The sequence below is a fragment of the Mustela putorius genome, unplaced genomic scaffold (genome assembly GCF_011764305.1).
Source record: "Mustela putorius furo isolate JIRA1106 unplaced genomic scaffold, ASM1176430v1.1 tig00000174_pilon_pilon_pilon, whole genome shotgun sequence".
Classification (NCBI taxonomy): Eukaryota; Metazoa; Chordata; class Mammalia; order Carnivora; family Mustelidae; genus Mustela; species Mustela putorius.
This window is the reverse complement of record NW_025421304.1, coordinates 27,230,397-27,251,879: the sequence shown is the minus strand read 5'-3', so window position 1 is coordinate 27,251,879 and position 21,483 is coordinate 27,230,397. Positions and strand designations below refer to the sequence as shown.

At 46.6% G+C, this 21,483-nt stretch overlaps 2 protein-coding genes across 3 annotated transcripts in view; one reads left to right on the top strand and one right to left on the bottom strand.

Moving 5' to 3' along the window:
• Nucleotides 1-3,856, bottom strand: part of ZFP90 (ZFP90 zinc finger protein) — a 98,969-nt gene extending 95,113 nt beyond the window's left edge. The window contains exons 1-2 of the mRNA XM_004744523.3: nucleotides 3,779-3,856; nucleotides 3,437-3,551 (exon numbers count right to left, since the gene is read on the bottom strand). The gene's annotated coding sequence lies outside the window, so the exon portion shown is untranslated. The remainder of the gene's footprint in view (nucleotides 1-3,436; nucleotides 3,552-3,778) is intronic.
• Nucleotides 3,857-4,019: 163 nt separating this feature from the next.
• SMPD3 (sphingomyelin phosphodiesterase 3) overlaps nucleotides 4,020-21,483 on the top strand; it is an 81,236-nt gene continuing 63,772 nt past the window's right edge. For both annotated transcript variants that reach the window (XM_004744510.3, XM_013052259.2), the window contains exon 1: nucleotides 4,020-4,197. The gene's annotated coding sequence lies outside the window, so the exon portion shown is untranslated. The remainder of the gene's footprint in view (nucleotides 4,198-21,483) is intronic.

The following is a 21,483-nucleotide window of genomic DNA, read 5'->3' as shown; positions in this document are numbered from 1 at the left end:
TCCCCATCAGCATTTTTGAATGTCCTTAATCTCTCCCAACTTAAAACAAAATTGTCTCTCAACTCTACATCCTTTCTGATTTTCTCCCTCCTCCCCTACAAAACCATCCCCAAGGGGCACCTGGGTGGCTCAGTCATTAACTGTCTGCCTTCAGCTCAGCTCATGATCCCAGGGTCCTAGGACCAAGCCCCATATTGGGCTCCCTCCTCAGTGGGAAGCCTGCTTCTCCCTCTCCCACATCCTCTGCTTGTGTTCCCTTTGTCTTCCCTCTCACTGTGTGTGTCTCTGTCAAATAAATAAATAAAATCTTTAAAAAAAAATTTCCCCAAGAGTTAGCTACACTGGTATTTCCCAAGGGATTCTGGTTTTCTCACTGACCCTCTCTAGTGAAGAATTTCATCCATTCCCATGACTTTGATTATGAGTATATGCTCCTAAGTTGATAACTTAAGATTCTTTTTCTGGATCACATCTCTCAAGGATGACTGGCTCTCAGGATCTTTTTGGTCTTAGTTAGTGTTAGGTAATAGTCCCTCTGGTTATCTTTTCTCTGGCCATGAATTTCCAAATATTAAGGCATTCTCCCAAGCCAAGCTCCAAATCACCTACTGGACATCTCACCTGGATGTCTCCTGCTCACCTGAAACCCACCCGCTCTTTAACTATTCCTCACCTCAGGGGGAAATACCACCATCCATCCACCCAGCTTCCCAAGACAGACATCTGGGCATCACCCTTGACTCACCACTCTCCTCTGTGCCCTCAGCTCATCACTCACAAAGTTCTCCTACTATTTACCTCCTTAATACATCTCAGATCTGCCCTCTCTTTTCTATCTTCATAGATACTGTGCTGGGTCACCATAGCAGCTTCTAAACTACATCCTAGCCTCATCTTTTGTCCATTCTCCGCACGGGCCCTAGACCTTTTCAAAATGCATCCCTCCTTAAAAACTTTCATTATTTTTAGAATAAAGCTATAGGATACTACCCTAGTATACTACAACAATACTAGGCTCTTCAACACTCAGCCCTAGCTAATCACTCAAACCCCACATCTGAGATTCAACATTCCAGTTAATCCCCTCATTGCTTAATTAAAAGACTTATGGAACTTCACTTTCTTTCCCCTTTAACAATGTAGGAGACTAACTTAATGTTCCCCTGGAATCCTGTATAACTCTAACTTCCAAGCAGTTAGAATTCCATTCTCTTAGGCTTCTCTGCTCTAAAGCCACCCTTTAAAAAATGATGAAACAAATATATTGGGCATATGCCTGACCAAAATGATACAATGAATACAAGAATGGAAATTTGAACCCAGATTACCCAGGACATTACCTCATGCTTGTTTGTTCACAGTAAAACCAATTTCTGATAATCCAAGATGAAGCACATTTGTTAAAATGCCTAATTTTGTGAAGTGCTTTACATAAGGCATTTCACTTACCTATTACAACATAGTCAAATAAAGCAAACTACACATCTGAAAATGTAGTTTGTGCAAGGTCACATAGCTAGTAATTGGGTTTTGATTCCCCCACCTCTATCTTATTAGCTGCTCCCTAACACCAACAAGTAGCATTTTACAACTGAAGAATCAGGTCCAGCTCAGGGTCACACATCTAATCATAGCCAAAATCAGAACTAGAATCCAGCTTTCCTTACTCTACTTGGCTGGACCAATGCTATTTTAGTTCCTGCTTTCTGGAAGAATCATGGTACCCTGGCTTCCTCACTATTTGCAACAGTAAGTGCTAAGGTGACCTTCAGAGTTTCAAGTGTAGCTCCAGGTAGTCTTCTCTGCTAGCCTTCTGTTGATACTCTGCCAAAGTTCTGTTGATGCCCACCTTGTGGTCTAGTCTTCTCCCACCTGTTTTCCAACCATCTCTACTCTCACTGCATCCACAGAATTATACACTCTTTGTCAGCATAAATTCCATTTCCCCCTGCCTCCTTATAGTTTTCTCATCTTCAGTAATGAGGCCTCATCTGTTTACCCAGCTTTGGTGGCCTTCCCTCATGGTTTAGCCTGGATCAAAGCCTCTTTGCCATGCCTCTTAGACTTCCTGTTAGTTCTTCCCCAAATATAATCCCTTTGACTCATTCCCCCAGCCTAGTCTTCCCTCTGTGGATGTCATCAACTCAAGGATGACAGGGTTTATTTTCTTCAGGCTCTGTCTCTTTGGTTTGAATCAGGTTCAGGGTAACAGTCGCCCTGGTCATTTCTTTGGCCATGAATTAATTATACCCGTATATTAAGGAATTCTCCCAAGAATGCTTTAGCTGAAATACACCCAAAAGTCTGGATGGGGTGACATATGAAGCATGTGTGGGATTAATTGGACCATCTGGCCAACACCAGAGCCCTGAGTGGGAAAAGATCCAGAAAAATAACAATAACAACAAAACAACAACAAAACATTTACTAGCAAGGGGGGAACATCACCACCAGGGCCCTATGACGCTGAGCAGAGAACTGAAAGAAGGGCAGGGATCTCAGACTGTCATTACTACATAACTGACAGGGGCAGAAGATCCTTCTCAGAAAGGGAGTGGGAGGTAGGGAATTTAGGCACAGAAAGGAGAAGGGCAAACAGCTAGAAATAGAGGAACACGAAGAACTGATGACATTTAGGGAGAATTGACAAGACTTCCAAGTAATGATTGGCACGAATCTATCAATCCCTAGCGTCACAGGATTGTTAAGGGCTCCCAAAGTATTCAAGCAAAATTCCAATCCACTGTATGAATGGCATAAACATTTCCTCACTGAGGTGTCATCCCTCTAGTTGAACGCTTTCAGCAATGGGAAATGTGCAACCTTAGGAGTAAAATTCAATTACCGTTCAATTGACCTCTGTCCTGCAGATCTTACAATCTAATGTGGAAGATGGATACATAAACACGCAAGTAAAATAGAAAAAGTAGAGGGCGCGGCTCACACAAAAGGTGGGGTACCTAATATGGAGTGGGCATCTAGGAAGGCTTCAGGGACGAGGCAACGTTTAAGCTGGGGCTTGAAGAGTGTGAAGGGTGAGTCGAGTACAAGGGTGGAAGGAACTACCACAGCTAGAGAAAACGGGTGGTTAATGCCTCTCAGCTACCAGAGAAGTTCAAAATGTTGCAAGAACAAGGGGGTCACCAGATTTAGAAGGGCTTTTAGAGCAATGTTGAGAGGCGTGTGGGCTGATTCCACAGGCAATGGGGAGCCTGAGTAGCGCCCTCTGGCTACCGTGCGGGAAATGCTGCCGTATCAGGGCTGGTACCGAGGCGAAGAGTCCGGGAGGGGAAGACTGGATAAGAAGGCCTCCTTGACGGTTCAAGGGATATGACCTAAAGCAAAGCGCTCCTCTATGATAAATCGAGACGAATATAAAGGGATAAAGTCGGAAGGCCACACTCTGAAGCCACAGGTCTCCTCCGTCCTCTCTCACCTTTGCTGGGCAAACCAAAGCGGCTCGACCTCGGTTTGCCCCATCACTGCGGACTGTGGGCAGGGGTACGGATCCACGCCCTTCTTCTCAGATAGGAAAACTGAGGCCCAGAGTCCTGTGGTGGGCATCGAGGAGAAAAAAAAAAAAAAAAATCGAAACGCCCTCCCAAGAGGCTGTCCAAAGTCACGCACAATCCGAGGGTACCGCGGCCTGCCCCATTTCATTTCTCTGTCAGCCATCCCCAACCAGCCGCCTTTGCTATGGAAACAGTCCTCCCGCCCTCCTCAGCGCCTCAGTTTCTTCATGCATCCTGGGAAATGCAGTCCACCTTCGGTTACCCACCCGCGACATAAGCCCCCTCCGCGTTCTTAAAGGACTACGAGTTCCAGAGGGCTGTGGGAAAACTCTGGCAGTCTCACGGGGACGCGGTCACGACGAAGACTCGGAGAACCCAGCTGGCTGGGGGGGAAGAGAGAGGAGAAGGCCCTCCCATCAGTGGGCGGCCTCCTGGGCGGAGATAGGATCGCCATTGGCTACGGCGGGGCAGAGGAGGCGGAGCCAGCGGAGTGAGGCGCGGAGCTGTTCGCCGCTCCAGGTGCTGAGTCCGAGGAAGCCTCCGGACGCAAGAGCCGCGGTAGCTGTTGCCGCCGCTGCAGCCGCCGCCAGCACCGCAAGAGCCACCGCGGGAAAGCCGGGGCAGTGAGGAGCCCGGAGGAGCTGGTTGCGCTACCGAGCGCTGACAGCCCTCCCTCCTCTTTGAGGTCGGTGCTGCTGGGTTCGCTTTTGTTTTATGGGGGGGGGGCGGTGAACTGAGATATGAGGGGGCCTGGGGAGTTAATGGGACCTCTCCTCACCACCTACAAGACCATCTGTCCCGCAGAGCTGCTGACTCTTCGAGGGCCTCCCTGTGGCCGGCCCAGCGCCTGAAGTCAAAGCAGCTTGGGTTAGTTTTTGTTTTATGGTGGAGAGGCAATGCGAGAGAGTGTGTGAGGGGCAAAGGCTGGGGGGAACCCCCCCTCCCCGCCACTGAGAGAGCGTTGAGGAGCCTGGAGCCTTCCCCCACCCCCATGCCTGAAAACGAGGCTGCTTGGATTATTGAGAATGGGAGGGAGTGTTACGGGATGAAAGGTTGAGAGGCAGGGAGACCCTTCCCCATAACACCTGTACTGCTTGAGGTTACAAAGGGAGTCTGGGTGTGATGGATGAGACCGGGGGACTCCTCCTCCTCCGCTCAGACCTCCTGGGCTTATTGAGGAGGGGCTGTTTGGGATGTCAGAAAGATCCTTTCCGTGCCCACCCCTTTCCTGAAACCTAGGTTTTTGTGAAGAGGAGAAACGGGATGGTGATGGAGACAGGGGACTCTTTCCCCTCCCACTTGGACCCGCCTAGGTTATTGGGGGGAGGGGTTGGGATGTGAGGAGCTAAAAACGGGAGACCCCTCCCCACCGTGCTTGAAGTCGCCGGCACAGGACGGTACTGACGGATTCTTGGGGCTTCTCCATGCTCAGGGCCCCTCGCCTGCGGTCCGAGTGGCTTGGGTGTGGATGTGCGGTGGGGGAAAGTAAGAGGGGTGGAGGGAATCCTCCCGACCTCTCCCTACCTGAGCCTTACCCCTAGGCCCTCTCTACCTGGATCCAGGCCAGGGGCCAAAAGTGGAGACGACCCTCCCTGCCCCGCCCCGTCCCGCCCCGCCCGGCGACCCGGCTCCTGCACCGCGGCAGCCAGACGCGGATGGGCATGTGCGGGCGGGACGGGGTGGGTCCCTTCTCTAGCAGTCCGAAGCTCGGGGCAAATGCCCCCTGAGCCTCTAGACCTTTGGGGTTGCTAGGTCTCACGCTGGGAGCGCCCCAGATCTGGCTACCGAAACCTGCTTCCAGGGCGCGCGGCGGCCGCTTAGGGAACTGTGCTTTTGCGCTCTGCCCAAGCATCCTCCGTAGGACAAAGCGGCGGTCGCAGCACTGGCGGGCCTGCGCCACCCGCTGGGCGGGGGGCGCGGCCAGGGAAGGGGGGGCTCCGGGCGCGGCGCGGAGAGCTTCCGCGGAAACATGCCAGGAGCCGGGAGGGAGACAAAGCGCGCTCGCTCGCTCCTCTCGGGCCTGCGCGAGCCGGGATGGAAAATCCCGAGGGAGGAGGCGGCTGCGCCCTGGCTGGGTACTATGCCCCGCACCCTTCTTTCCGGTACACCACCCCCTGCGCCGGCCCGGCACCCCAGGATGCCGGGTGTGCGATGGTAATCAGGGTCCCTGGACATTCAAGACCTGTGACCACGAGGACACGAAGAGGCCGGGGGCTCCACCTGGAGGGGAGGGTCCCAGGATTCAGGAGACCTAAGTGGGCACGGTCTGGAGGAGCATCCTGACTGGATGATGCCCCCATGCCCCATCAACCATGTTAGGTGAAGTTTGATTCCGAGGTTTGTGTTTGTGTCACCGTGTGTTTGCATGGGTGATGATGTGGGTCAGAGTGCGTGAATGTGTATGACTGGGTGAATGTGCCTGTGTGTGCTCCAGTGTTCATGTGTGTGTCATGGTGAGCTTGTGAATCTAGCTGTGTGTGCCTGTGAGAAGAGGAACCACTTACTGCTGACCTTAGATGTTGGGGGTGGGGCAGGGTGGTAGCCCCTTCCACTCTAAAGCCACAGTAATAGCCTAGGGCCCCAGTGGGTGCCCTAGAGATGAGGGTAGCTTCAGGCTGCCTTGGGCCTAGCCTGCATACTTGGGTGTGGCCTAGAAGATAGGACCTCACAAGTATGTGGAGCCCTCCTCAGCCTTTCTGGGGTCTCAGGTCTGACCCTAACATCTAGTACCACTGCCCAGCCCTTCCCATCCCTCAGAAACCTTAACCTGCTGTAATAGGCTGCTCTGGGGCCCAGAATTCCACCCCACCCCTCCACATGGGCTTCCAGGTGGGGCTTGGGGTGCTCATCATCACAGTGCCTTATGATGTGGGTGACAGATTTTGTGGCAAGGCAAATTTTGTCAATTTGGCCTTCATATATCTGGGGCTGCTGGTCAGTGGCAAGTGGCCTCTCAGTAATACAAGGTATACTCACAGAAAACAGGTGAGACACAGAGATACCACTATGAGGCGACACCCCTAGATGATAAGGACAGCCCTCCAAGACAAACCCATTCCCAGCAAGTGACCTCAATTTCATACTACTTTTATAGCAAAGGTGTTGTGTGGCTTTGAGACAATCCCAACCAGAGAACCCCTTTCCATAGGATGAGGGGCTAGACCATTGTCAGTGGAACCATAGGAAGAGCAATTACCAGACTGTAGAGCCACCATCCAGCCCAGCCCTGCCTGGTCCAGTCTCTGCAAGTATCCACTGCCAGTACCCACAGCGACCTCTACTGGGAAAAGTAGTAATTTTACAACTAACGCTCCTCCATAGTGTGGTGGTTCAGGGTGGGTATGGGCAATGTCAGGTGAAAACCACAAACCCTTTTATTTTGGGGCTCCTTGTCTGCCCTTGGAATCCTAGGTTGATGTTATTGATGGCAGTTCCTTCAAACTAGTTCAAGCAGTAGAACTCCACTACCCTTGCCCATACAGAAATATTTAAGGGGATACCTGGGTGTCTCAGTGCGTTAAGCATCTGCTTTTGGCTCAGGTCACGATCCCAGGATCCTGGAATTGAACCCCATGCAGGGAGCCTGTAGAGCCCTCTCCCTCTCCCTCTGCCGCTCCTCTTGCTTGTGCTCTCTCATTTGCATGTTCGCTTGCCCTCTCTCTCTCTCTGTCAAATAAATCAATAAAACATTTTTTTTTTTTAAGAAGGGGGAAGAAGTATTTAAAGAGAGCCAAAATGTCTTTGTCCGAGTTTCTGTCCAGGGGTGGACCTCAAATCTGTTTATGAGGAAAATGTGTAGAAAATACTTACCAAGCTCAGGGTGTTTTAGGCATCTCTCATCTCTTCCTCTCTCACTATGATTCCCACCCCCTTTTCTTATTGCAGCTTATCCTCTTCTCTTCCTCATTATCAGTCAATAAAATATTTTCAAAGATAAGCCTTCTTTTACTGGTTGACAGTATGGCCCAGAAAATGCAGAACTCAGGAGGCTATTACTAAGTGCACAGGACTGGCAAACACTGGCTCTTCTAGACCTAGCAACGGGAGTAGGAAAGATGGATGAAACATGCTCTGTCTTAAATCCTCATCTGGTGATATGTGTCTCTTCTCCCAGAATTGCTCTGAAGGGATTTCACACAGCCACAAAATCTTTAGAGCTCCTCAAAGGAAAGGCGGTATTTAAATACCTGGTATTGTTCCTACTTTGGCATCCATGTGATTTGCATTGAACTATGTGACTCAGTATCATAAAGTAAAAATAGGACTTAATCTCTTCCTTGCCTGTTCATAAGGTGACTGCATATGTGTGTTGTGTTCTGCATTAGAGAGTGAAAAGCTAAATTATCTCATAAATTGAACCACCTGCTTATTCTGATTAGAGAATGGTGCTTAACATCACCTACAGGCAATAACATTATTTTATGTTTCTTTTAATTCATACCTGAATCTCTTTGTCTTGTAAAACCTTTCTTCATGCTCATACATTATTACTTTCACTTGAAGTTAATCAAGACTGTTTAATCCTTGTACAGAAGCCAAACAAATTAAATATCAGCAGATACAGGAAGATGTGGGTGGTGTTTCTGTTCTTGGGCTCAAAAAAATCCTTGGAGTTCACAGGAGAGATGGAAAGGGGGTGAAGATTTAGTAAATCTTATAGGTGTAGTTAACAGGTTTCTGAGGAGATGCTCCTCAGAATTTCTCCAGGAGAGCTGGTTGTGTTGAAGAATCTGAGGATGCAAGAAAATAGCATGCATGCTGGGAGTGAGAATGAAGCCCTTGGGATTCCTAAATCCAAGCACTAATGCAGTCTTTCTAAGGAAATCCCCCAAATCTCTGCCATTGGTTTAGGCTGCCTGCAGGCGCAAATGAGAGGAGCTGTCCAAGGTTCTGGAGCACTAGTCCAACCCCTCCAGTGGGAAGGCAGGATTTAGGGCATGGAGTAGAAGCTAGCTCCGAGGACCATGGCCTCTGTGAGGATTTCCCCAAAGCTCATCCCAGAAAGAAAGAGGAAGAAACAGAGCTATAGAGGCCTTTATTGCATCACTTCAAATGAACCCACCGGCAAACCCTATTTAAAGAATTACAAGCTAATAATAAGAGGAAACATTTCTGAGTCAGGCTTTTCACATGTGAGAATGGATTTAATCCTCACAGTCCTATGAGGTAGGTGGTGGTGGTATTTCCACTTTCAAGATGAGGAAATAAAGCTTGGAGAGGAAAAGGGCTTGCCCATGCTTACAGAGATCAGAAGGAACAGAGTTTAGATTCCAACCCAGATCTCTGAAACTCCAGAGCCTCCTCTTACCACTCTTTTTTCCTATTGCTATTGTTGAAGCCAAATTGAAGTTTTAAACTGTCCTATATGAGATTCTAATGAAGTTTTAGAGGAATGGATTGGGAACCAACAAAGATTCAGAATATGCCATAAAGAGTCCTTTCGAATGCTTCAAGGATATTACCATAATACTTTACATATTATCCTGACACAAGGATACCTGCACTTGATCACCAAGGAGGAGAAAGGGGAGTATAATGACCCTCATGGCCAGCATCCCAGAGTTTTCTTTCCAGAGTGGAAGAATTTCACAAGAAGCCAATCAAGGATGGCAGCAAAATGTATTTTTAATAATCTGCAAGAATGGGGGAACAATGAGGAGGCTGATACTATTGCACAGAGTACACGTAGAGCCAAAGAAATAGGGCTTATCTTTATTTGCTACAGTCCTGTTCCACTGCTGAGGGACACTTGGATATAAAAGACTCCTTCTCCCTATTGCCAGTCTCATGTTTTTACCATCTCTAACACCAAAAGAAGTTTGCATTGTTGTAAGCTGCTGCTAATCTCAGGGATTCATCACATTCCTGCCCTCATGTCATCATAACCATTGTTCTGCCTTCATATGTTGCTTCAGGACTCTTGCAGGTAGGCAGGTTTGAGGCTTGGTATGCTTTAGGCCACATGTCCTATGGTCCTGCCAGGGTGGTAATGCCCCAACTGCCCCAGTCTTGCCACACACACAAGAGTCCTGTGCCTGAGAACTCTCCATTTAGTAACTCTTGTTTAGGTGTCTAAAGAGAGGAGAGGAGGAATAGACTTGGTTTTTCTCCTCTCTCGATCTCAGTCTGCACAGTGCATAGGTAGGGGGCCTTACCTTTTAAGAAAATGCCTCTTATCAGGCTGGGCCTCCAATCCATTTTGAGTAATTCCTTCCCCCTTCTAGATTGGGGCTTTGCAAGACTCTGATGCATGGAACAAGGCTGCTATTGCTTTTCCTGAGGGCACTTGCAGGCCAAGGACCTGGGTCCCCATCTGGGTCTGCTGTGACTCATATGACTGCAGACAGATTTGATTGTTTTCTTATTTAGAGTCATTAATTAACTCTTTTCAACATCAGAACAGCATGTATTAAGAGGAAAGCTATTTGCAGGGGTCTCTAGGAAGCCATGCCTACAGCTGAGCACCATCTCCTTTGCTAACAGGATCAGGAAATGGCTTTAATTCTGGCTTTGGCCTTCAGAAAACTTTGATCATCAAGACTTTATGCCAATATGAGAAAGGAAATAAAAGTGTAATTAATTATTAAGGCTGCTATAGGCATTCTGGCAAAAACTAGGAAACTCACAGCTCCCTCAAAGAACAGGATTTTTATTCATTCAACAAACATTCCTGTGTCTGCAATGTGCCAGGCACAGAGCTGGGCATAGCGAATGTAGTCCCCAACTTGGGATGAGCTCTTTCATACAAGAATCTTGAATGGAAAGTGGAAACAGATGCAAAACCCCTGACAAGCAGAAAGAGTTTTTAGAAGTGGGAAGAACCTTAATAATCATAAACCATCATCTCTTCTTTAACATGAGGAAAGAGGCTAAAGGAAATTGAGGTTTGCCACTGGCCCCACACAGCCCAGTAGTGGCAAAGATGAGGATTAGAACCCAGGTTTTAGTAATTTAAATTTAGTAATTCCAGGTTTGGTAATTTATTAATTCCTAAATTCTCTCCACTGTACTCAACTGATGCTCTGCCCATCAAATTATCCAAAGGGTATGTTTTCATTAATATAGGCTTCTTGGGTCTTTTTTTTTTAAGATTTTATTTATTTATTTGACAGATCACAAGTAGGCAGAGAAGCAGGCAGAGAGAGGTGGGGAAGCAGGCTTCCTGCTGAGCAGAGAGCCCGAAGCAGGGCTTGATCCCAGGACCCTGGGATCATGACCTCAGCCAAAAGCAGGGGCTTTAACCCACTGAGCCACCCAGGCCTCCTTGGGTCTAATCTTAATGCAAAACTTAAAGTGGAAACAGAAACAAATCATAGATGAAAAATGGAAAGAAGAATGCCCATTTATATCCATGTTATTCAAGCCACATGTAGCTATTGAGCACTTGAAATGTGGCTAATCTAAACCGAAATGAACTGTAAGTATAAAATATACACCCAATTTTGAAAAATTAGTATGAAAAACAATATATAATAGCTCATTAATAATGAGAACATTATAAGTTGAAATAATATTTTGGATATATTGAGTTAAATAAAATATATTAAAATTAATTTCACTTGTTTCTTTTTACCTTTTTAATGTGTCTACTAGAAAATATAATTTTATATATGTGGCTTGCATTTATAGCTTATATTTCTACTGAATGTTCTAGAGTGCTTCCACTTAGGAGGAAATATTCTTTACAAACTAAGTCATTTAGCAAAGTAGGTTCTATAATCAGTCAGCCTGAGATAAATACTAGCTCTTCCCCTTGGGCTGTGTGACCTTGGACAAATTGATCAGTCTCTCTGTGCTTCCATTTCCTCACCAGTAAAATAAGGATGGTAACAGAGCCTACCTCCTTGATTGAGTAAAATCACTTAGAATAGTGGTTGTTACGTCATGAGTGCTCAGTTAATATTAGCTATTGTTACTATCAGAAGGGGCATATAGAATCTTACAAGACAGGGACAACAGGAAGGAGAATAAGCAAACAATTTTCAGATAAATGAAGGAAAAGATTTACTACTAGTTAAAACATGATTGAAAATACTTGCACAAAAAAAGAAAATACTTGCTCAGGATAAGCTCATGAATTACCTTGATGTGGCCCCAATTTTCTGGCAGATGATGATACTGAGGAAAGATTTCAAGCCATTTAAATAAGCATACAATGGATAAACAAATTAGCTAACTGCATTATGCACAGGTCTTGACCCCTGCTAAATGAGTTAAGGAAGAAGATGATCAAAGTATACTTATAACAGATGATCCAAGAGCTCTAACTCTCTTTGACTCCAAGATTCCTCAGGGAAATATAAGCCTTAAGCTCTAGGAGAAAGAGCCTGGATAGTAATCAGGCGTATGTGAGGTCAAAGCCACTCTGCTATCCATTGGCCGTGATCAAGATGCTGTCGTGGCATCTTGTTGGCTCAGCTGGTGGAGTGTGCAGCTCTTGATCCCAGGGTTGTGGTTTCAAGCCTCACTTTGGCTAGAGATTACTTAAAAATAAAATCTTAAAAAAATAATAAAAGACTGTCAGTTGTCTGCTCTATAAAATGGAGCTCTTGCAGGTTGTGGTGAGGACCAAATTAGATAATGCAAATGAAATACCTCATACATAGTAGATGCTAAAAAAATGGTAGCTTTCATGAAATGGAATTGCAGAGGTTCTTTAATAGGGAACTTCTGGTTAATTAGAGAATTTTCTGTTGAGAATGTCCATGGTCTTTTCTACATTTTCACTACCACATTCCCCATCTTTACTTGGTCCCTGAGGAGAATGAAAGGACAGTTTCATCTGATTGCGTCTACACCAGAATGTAGGTTCTCAGTAACTTTGGGCATCCTACCCAATCTTTCATATTCTTCTCTCTGTTCCATTAACACATGTGAGGTTTCTTTCCTGGGATGGTAATGCAAGCAGCAAAATGGTCATTGTTCTCTACCATATTTATCCTGAAGTTCTGACATTCTGACCTTAGTGTTTAGAGCAGTTTACATGCAGCTTTGCTTTAAAAATAAATGGGACATAAATCTAGAAACCATAGTCCCAGGAGAACCATGTTCTCCTGGCTTGGAGAACAGGCACTGGGTCCACTTGCTGTATAGTTCTGAGGGAGAACATTGTTGCTGTCCTTGAATACCTATTCCTCTTCCAAAAATTTGCTTTCTGGGCCAAAGAAATGTATGTTAAGCTCAATGAAGATTTACGTCAACGAAGCATGTTGGACTCTAGAGAAAACACTCAGACTAGTTACATAGCAAACATGGGGATCCCTAGAAGTATTTTGGGAGGAGAGTAACATAGTCAGATGTCCAGGGTCAAAGTGGTGGGGGACTGAGGTGGGGAAGATCCTGGAGACAGGCTCACTCATGGTTCTGTTGAGAGACCCATGACTTTCAGGGACCTAAGTCCCCATACTATGTTCTCTTGGGATAAGTTCTGATATTCAAATGCATTTTTCCCATCCATTCCCTCTCATTCACCCAACAAACACAGAATGACGCATTTCGATAAACCTTGCTCTGCAAGAGCCCAGGGTCTGGCTGAGGAGAAGAGAGAGGTCAGTGTGCAGAGGAAACCAAGGAAGAAGGGCTGAAGGAAGCACAAGAGGTCTGATTAAGGCACATTGGCTATGGCAGTTGGTTAAAGCTATGGATCCCAGCCAGAAAGACCTGAATCTGAATTTCAGCTTCACCACCAGTGTGTAGCCTCAGGGAAGTGCTTTAACCTTTCTGAGCCTCATTTTTTTTTCATCTGGGGCAATAAAACCTACTTTCCCCGGGCTGTTATGGCCATTGCATGACAACTTATACGAAAGTTCTTTGAGTAATACTAGCCGTCCTTTACTGAATGCTTACAGTGCATCAGGCATTGTGCTCAGCACTTTATATGCACAAGAGAGATACTATGATTATCCCTATTTTATAGCTGAGGAAAGCAATGCTCAGGTACTTTAACTTGCCCAAGGTCATACAAGCAGTAAGAAGTGGGACCAGGACCCCAACCCAGGGGTTTTGACTGCAAAACTTTCTCTTAACACTGCCTCCCTGGTTCAAGGCAGTGATCATTGCCTCCCTGGTTCAAGGTCGGCAGGAACCCAGTGACTATTATTTTGAAAGAGGACAAGTTGATTCATTGATTAAATTGTGTAGAGGTCTTCTGCTTGGTCTTCCAGAGTGGATACAATATGGAGAGGCTCTGAGGGGTGAGTATAGTGAAGAGGAAGAAAAGGAAAACTATGAGGCCATGAACAGGGCTGGGAATGCCAATGATGTGTTCTGGGGGCCCTGAAATGGAGAAGAGGTTTTCAGTAGGAAATAGATGTTTAGAAAGAATGGTTTGGAAAGCCTTGGGTATCAGGCTAACAAGTGCTAGAAAGCCAAAAAAGTTCATAGGCAAAAGAGGGGATGTGAAATCTGAAAGCACCAATTTGAGGCCCCTCACGAATGTGGGCATACGGTTGCCCTGTAGAGCAGGGGACCAAGCACACCCAAAGCCAGTTTGTGGAGAGAGTGGCCAGACAGCACCACAGTCCCGCACACCTAGCGTTGCTCTCTGCTTTCCAACAAGGTGCACAGCCTCTTCCTTCATTTGGTCTTCACGAAAGCCCTAGGCAGTAGAAGGGTGGGAGGTCTGCTACCAGCATCACTGCCGGTGTCAAGTGGCTGGCCAAGCACAGCTGCAGTGCTCAAACTCAGACACAAAGCTTAAGAGGACTTTTTCTGTGGGGGAGGAGGCAGAAGCCTTGCCCACTGGACTGAGTCCTTTTCTCTGTGCTCTGGGAAGCAGGCAGTGTTATCCTTTGGGCCATGGTTTCTCAGGGACACCCCTGCCTGGGTAGCTGCCTCCCAGGGTGACTGCTCTGAGGGCCCCAGTCAGGGTCATTGCAAATCCTGCAGTCCTTTTCAGATGCAGCACCTGCCAGCCAGTGGCCCCCTCCCTAGCAGAGAGCTCATTTCACAAAAGGAAATTTTTCTGAATTTGCCATCATGAATTCATGGTGCTTGTTTCTCTGTGAACTGCAGGGACTAGAAACCAGACCCCATTCTCCCCGGGGGGCCGGAGTGTTAGAAGAAAAAGCTATCTTTTCTAATAGCTGTAGTCACTGATGACCACCAGATTTCTCTCCCTAGCTATGCTTCTGATAACAATGGAAAACAAAGGCAGGAAGGGAGAGGCCCCTGCAGTTCTGTGAAGGGTGTGAGGCAATGGGGAGGGAGCTTTCACAGCTATGAGAGAGCCCCTTGATGAGTAAAGGAGTTTTGATGGGCAAGATGATAGAAAATGAAAGAGATCGTGATGCCGCACTATGTTTTCTCTAGGAAGTCATGTTAGGGTTCCCGATGCCCTCCACAGTTCTGGGAGGATAAATAAAGAGGTCGGCAAGGCCACAGAGATTTTGACAAGTTATCCAGGAACAAGTGCCTAGGGATCTTAAACATATCACTAATGGGAAATGACAAACACTTGGTAATAGAATGTTAAAGGCTCCTGTGATGACCAACCCAAGTTACGATTAATGTGTGTCAAACACCAAACACAATAGGATAGAATGGTGACTTCTGAAGGATAAAATCAAATTGGGAAATCAAAATGACAATAACAAAGATACGGATGATTCCAGTGGTTGGGCATCAGAAAGTACACCTTTACCAGCCAGGTCCCTTTTACCTGATCATTCTGACCCCAAGGGTCAATTTTTAGATGTTCCTGTGATCAGCCCCCAGTTCGGGGCCTAGCACACAGTAGGTGCTCAGCAAGGGTTCACAGCTTGCTCACTCCCACATTTAACAGTACTGTGTGCTAAGCCTTGTGCCAGACACTGGAGAAATGGAAGTGAATGACACACGGTGCCTATCCTTAGCGGGTTAGTCAATTCCAGAACAGAACAGGTTGTGCACTGTAGGAAATGTGGAAATGAACGTGATCACTTCATGATGTTCCCTTCTAGGTGCTCCCTCAAACGTCTGGAATAAGGTACCCCAGTAGGTGAGCCAAATTGAGATCCTGTATTGCCAACCTTACCTCCCATCAAGTCTGAGCAGGTCCCCCTGTAGCATCTAAGGCAGCAGCATGAAGGTGAAGGAGGCAGGGGCTGGTATATTGCAGAAACGTGTTGAATATACACAAAGTGAAAATATTTCTCTTTTATACGCTTCATTTGCGAGACCCACTCTTGAGACCTTTGCCTGCAATTAGAGCATGTGGCCACAAGGAGCTTCCGTGAAGCTGTGTGGTCCAAGCAGCCAGGCTCCCCATGGGCATGGAATGCTGAGCAAAATAGTTTTTCAGTTGCTAACCTTCAGAAGAACATAATTTTACATTAGTGGCTCATAAAAGGATTGCACATTTAATTGGACCAAACCACTGTAACCTACGTATAGTGAGTGGAATTAGGAATTCATCAGTATTTATTTAACAAAATTCATGTGTTTCCACTGTAGACAAAGAGCAGCAGGAAGTTCCCGCCCTTATGTCCTGCCTCCTGCAAGGAAGGGGAACACAGACAGGTAACTGCAGTGCAGCGAAGGAAGTGGTATCATGGGATGAACAGAGTGCTAGCGGCGCAGAGGAAGAGGGACGAACTGACAGGGAAGTGGGGGTGGTGACACACACTGACATGCACGCACACACGCACATGTCTGACCCAGATGTTAACACCTGAGCCAAAGGGTTTACACCAACTACACATGGGAGTGTGGATATTTGGGGACACTGAAGAGAATTGGGATTGACCTGTAGAGTGACCTTGGATATGTCATCTACACCGCTGAGCTCAGTTTACCCATCTCGTCCTCCAAGGGCTTGGTAGTGGCCATTCTGACCAAGTAGGCATGGAGTGGTGTAGAAATTAGAGGGATGACCTTAATCTCAGTGGCCAAGGCCTGAACTTGTCCTAGCCCCCAAGGCCTCCTGGGAACCTCCTTGTCTGGACCCTCTTGATTCTGGCCCCGAAATGCTCCAAGGAATTCCAGAGGATCAGCTGAGATGCAGGAATTTGCCATTAATGAGGGGTCAGCCTTTAGTGTCAGGCAGAAATGGTCTAGCTCTCCTAAGTCCACAATTTGGCTTCTCCTCCATCCCCAGGAGCCAGGCGGGTCCCCTCACTCTACCCCTGTATGCGCTGCCCTGCCCCCTTCTCACCAGCAGGTCTGAGGCCACTGTTGGGAAAGCTTTGGCCTGGTTACATGCAAGATGGAGCTGGCTGGCCAGAATGACTCCCATCTCCAGGCCCTTCAAAAGATAAAGCCCTGCAGTAGTTGTTTCACAATATACTCCCATGTCAAATCACCATGCTGTACACCTATACTTGCATGTTATTTGTCAGTAATATCTAAATCAAGCTGGAAAAAAGAAATAAAGAAAAGAAAAGCTTTGCTTGGTCTGTGTCTCCCTCTGGAGACCTTCTTCAAAACCCCGGGGCCCAGCCAGGGGCAGGCAGTTCTCCCCAGCCAGCCCTGACCTGCCCTTCCCAGGCCCCACCCCTCCCTTGTCAGGGGCTGTGGCTGTGAAAATGTCCGCCCCAGAACTGGCCCCTCTGTGTTGGGGATACAAAGGAGCAACTATCTTGCATAAATGAAAAAAATGCCAGAGTGTTTAATTTAAGCAAGTTGTTAAAAGATTTTAATTGCCCCATAGAGAGAGTATTAATATCAATACATTAGAGCAATACCTGGTTAAGTGAGTAGACAACACTGAAAAAGCCCTCACTGAAATCCCTTTTACAAGTCTTAAAAAGCCTATTTCCAAATACTTCATGTGCCCAGGAAATCTCATGCTTAAGACTGGTAGGCTCTGAACCACCCCTGTAGGGCAGAGGCAAAACCCAGCCAGCTCCGGTCCCCCATCCACACTCACTCTGGTCCTTCAGCCCTGGGACCCTCTCTCTGCAGAGAGCTCATCCCTGCCAGCCGGGACATCTGCTCAGGCTGCTTTTTGCAACTAAAGGCCAACGGGCACCTCTTCCTGGGGCTTCCGCAGGCGGCAGTGAGGACAGTCCTGGCCTTGCCCCCTCACCATCCCCAAACACACCTGCCCCCTGGCTGGGGCTTGGATGGTCTCTTCATCTTGCAGGATGGTCTCCCAGGCAGGACTGGGCACCCAGGCAGGAACCCCTTTCCAGAGTGAGCAAAAAAAGAAAAAAACTACAGAGGGCCTTTAAAACCATTTTGCGGAGGATGTCGCCTCCACCAAAGGAGAGAAGGGGCCAGGCTGAGATAAGCAGAGCTGCTTAGAAACCGAACACAGAGACAAATCAAAACATTCATTGGAGGCAATAGAATGCAGATCAGTGGAGTGAGAAACAAGATGTCTCCCATCCAAATCACCGCAGAAGATAAAAGAAATTCTCTGCCATGGCACAAAAGTCAGAAAAGAAAAGAAATGCAGAAAACATAAAAGGAGATGACAGGAGGTACCCCAAATGGTTCTGATAATAAATATAAGTATTTAACATTCCCTTGTTATGAGACAAAACCTCCCAGATTAAATAAATACAAGAGACTCATGTCAAATAAAACAGCGCCAGGGTAGGCAAACCCATACCAGGTAAATGCAAACAAAAGCAAAAGTGTGAGTGGCTGTATCAGACGAAGCACAATTCTAAGGCGGCAAGTAGCGTCAACCAGGATAAAAAGGGCAATTTTATATTCAAAGGAGCAATTGTGGAAGCATAACGGTTCTGAACCTTTGTACACTTGGGATTTTAGCATCAGGACACTTGAGGCAAAACCCACTGCTGTTAGAGATATGAGATGAAGACACTGGGGCATAAATTTACGTACTACTCTCAGTACCTGACATCTAGTAGCCGGAACACACATAACAGCAGATCGGAGTAATATGCTGAAGAAGACAGAAGGCAAGTGCTGAGCTTTGTACCGGGGTGAATGAGGTTGGCTGTGTTTTAAAAGACCATCATAGACTGATACTTGGGATATAAATGTAAATTAAGCACAGATTTATATATACAGTATAATTACAATCACAACGTTAAAAACCCTAAGCCACTGAAAAAGCCACTGAAAGAAAATGTAAGGAAAGGTTGACATTTGGTGTGTTTAGAAAGGTTCGAATTTAGGTATTTAAAATTTCTTTCCACTTTTTCTTCCCGATGTTTTTTAATGATCATATAATAGTTTAAGAGTTTAAAAAAAGTCAACTGAGAAAAACAGTGTTAGACTCATTCCCATCACACAGGATTTATGATTGTTAAGATTTGGATAAAATTAACAAGAACAGCAGACAGGAATCCGGGCAGGCCCCACACAGCCCGGCGCTCTTGGCCTTTCTAGACCCACCCAGTCACTCCCTCCTCAAAACCCTGGGGCACCTGTGTTTTCCCAATTCTGCTCCCATCTCTTCTACCCATCTCTTATGACCCTTCCAACTTCCACTGACAGCTTGACTGTGATTTTCCCCCAGGCAGATCCTGGTCTCCTTTCTTTTCCCCTCCACCCATACCCCTGCTGACCTCGCCTACTGTGGGAGAGGGATGCAGCTCCCCTCTGTACGCCAAGGACTCATGAATGCATCTCTAGCCCCAAATTCACCACAGAGTTTCAAGGGTGTATGTCAGCCTGTAGACTGGATGTCAACCCAGATGCAGGGCGGGCATGGTGGACCTGCCTCTAGAGGAAACGGTCAGTGAAATCCCTCTGAGCATAGGGCACAGGGATTGAATGGAAGGAAGCATTGCCCAAGGGGAAGTCAGTGATGAGAGCATGGAGGGCATCCAGACTCTTTCATGGTTTCCATGAAAGAAGGTTAATCAGCACCTTGAACACAGTTCTCCATATACCATTAGAAAGCAGAGCCCACAGCTCTGATGTATGGGACAATGAATTAGGATTGTGGCAGTAATCAAGAAAAACAACAAAGTGAAATTTAAAAATCAGGCCCAGACTGCCTTGGCCCTAGGAACATTCATGCAGGATCCCTTGAATTCTCTTCTGCCCACAGTACACATCCAGCTACTGGCTCTGCGGATAGACCCGGCCCCGCCACTGAAATTCACTGGGCAGTAGCTTCTGGTCTGGCCTCCTGACTTTTCAGGGCAGAACAGAGAGTCTGTAAATACCCTAAAGTCTTTAATCTACCGGCAGAAAGGGTGAGGATGAGATCAGTTTCTTAGCCCACTGATGTGGTAGGTTAATTGTAAGGTACAATTTCTTTTGAAAATGACCAAAATAAACTTAACTACTAACCGTAAACGTATATTCTTATCAATCTCAGCTCTAAGTACATACTCTCGATGGGAAGTAAATTACATTAAGAGAGCTTTCTAAAATTAGTACATATAATTTCTCTTGCATTCCTAGGTCTGGGTTACTCTCCAGTGACCATTTTGTTTTGCAGGGCAAACACCCAAGAGACCGCTCTCTGGAGACAGGGTTCCATGAGATACTATGCAGCCACCTGGCTCTAGAAAGAGGTAGGGGGGCTAAGTCCCCTCTAGCAGGTCTCTTAACTTCTAATTTGCAAACTCCATAAATAAAGTGAAGAGAATCATTCCTACCTTAAAATACCGTTGTAAAGAAAATCACGCTTCCCGGGGCACCTGGGTGGCTCAGTCGTTAAACGTCTGCCTTTGGCTCAGGTCATGATCCCAGGGTCCTGGGATGGAAGCCTGCTTCTCCCTCTCCCACTTTCCCTGCTTCTGTTTCCTCTCTCGCTGTGTCTCTCTGTGTCAAATAAATAAATAAATAAATAAAACCTTAAAAAAAAAAAAAAAAAACAAAGAAAAAGAAAATCATGCTTCCCTATGCAAAGTGCCTAATACAGTGTGTCTTGAGGCAGGAGCTCAGTAAACCTATCAGTTATTCTAGTAACAAGTAGTGGTTTTCAGCCTCTGTGAACCCGCTGTTGTGCCTGATGGACACAAGTCATTTGGGGAAAACTCCTGCGTTTCCCACAGTTCCCAGCCAAACAGCTCTACTTGCGTATCCTTTCTCCTCCCACTCAAGAATCATCCGAAGAAGGCACGTGGCTAAAATTAAAGTGATAATTGGAAAAGCCCCTAGAATCTTTGCTTATTTGTTTAAGGTAAATTAGTCCCAAGCTTGACTACTTTATCATCAGGGACAAATAAGTGGGAATGTACCAATGTCTAAAAGACAAATCCCAATCATTTGAGAACCTAGTTTCTCAGAACCAGACATATTGTACCTTTCCTGAGACTCACAAACCCTTTAACCTGTGAGACCTGGAGGCCCATCTCCTAGCCCCAGTCAGATTCTCAAGCAGTTGGGTATCATAAGGGCCACATTTTCCTACTTCCCCCACCAAATCTCACCCTCTCTCTGGTACAGTTCCTTGTCTTAAGCGGACAGTGAATAAATGTTTCATGAATAAATTTGCCTGAATTCTGGCCCTACTTTTGTGCCTCCCCGCAGTGGGACTAGCAAATGTGCATGATGAGCCAAAATCAGGTCAGGTGACCTGGCTTCCAGCAATAATGTGCACAGAAGGCAAATGATTAAATAATGCATGTCTATCCACTTGACACGACATTTTGCAGCCACTGTAAATGATGCGCTCAAAGACTCAAAGGCCACACAGAGACACAGCTAACATTAACTGAATAAATAGACCATAAAGCAAGTGTCCTTGTCCAGCCATCACACACATGGACCCAGATCGAAGGGGAAGGCTGAAGAGAATTTATTGCTAGGAGAGGCGGGATTCTGCCTGATGGGTTTCTAAATTCTCTTCTGTGTGGCTTGGTGTTTACAACGAACAGCAGGAGATGGCGGGGAGAGGCCCCCACGATTGGAAATCAGTCCAGGACTTCCTTACAGGCACATGGCCAAACTCCGTGCACTGAACTCAGAACGAAGGCTGACGAGCTGAACTGGGGAAAGGATGCGGAAGCCAGAGTCCATTCAGGAATAAAATGTGGACTTGACCCAAAATAGCTGTCGTGCTCAGCCTCCAAGCCTGAATTAATCCTCTTCTTAGTTTACTGACATCTATGAAATTGAT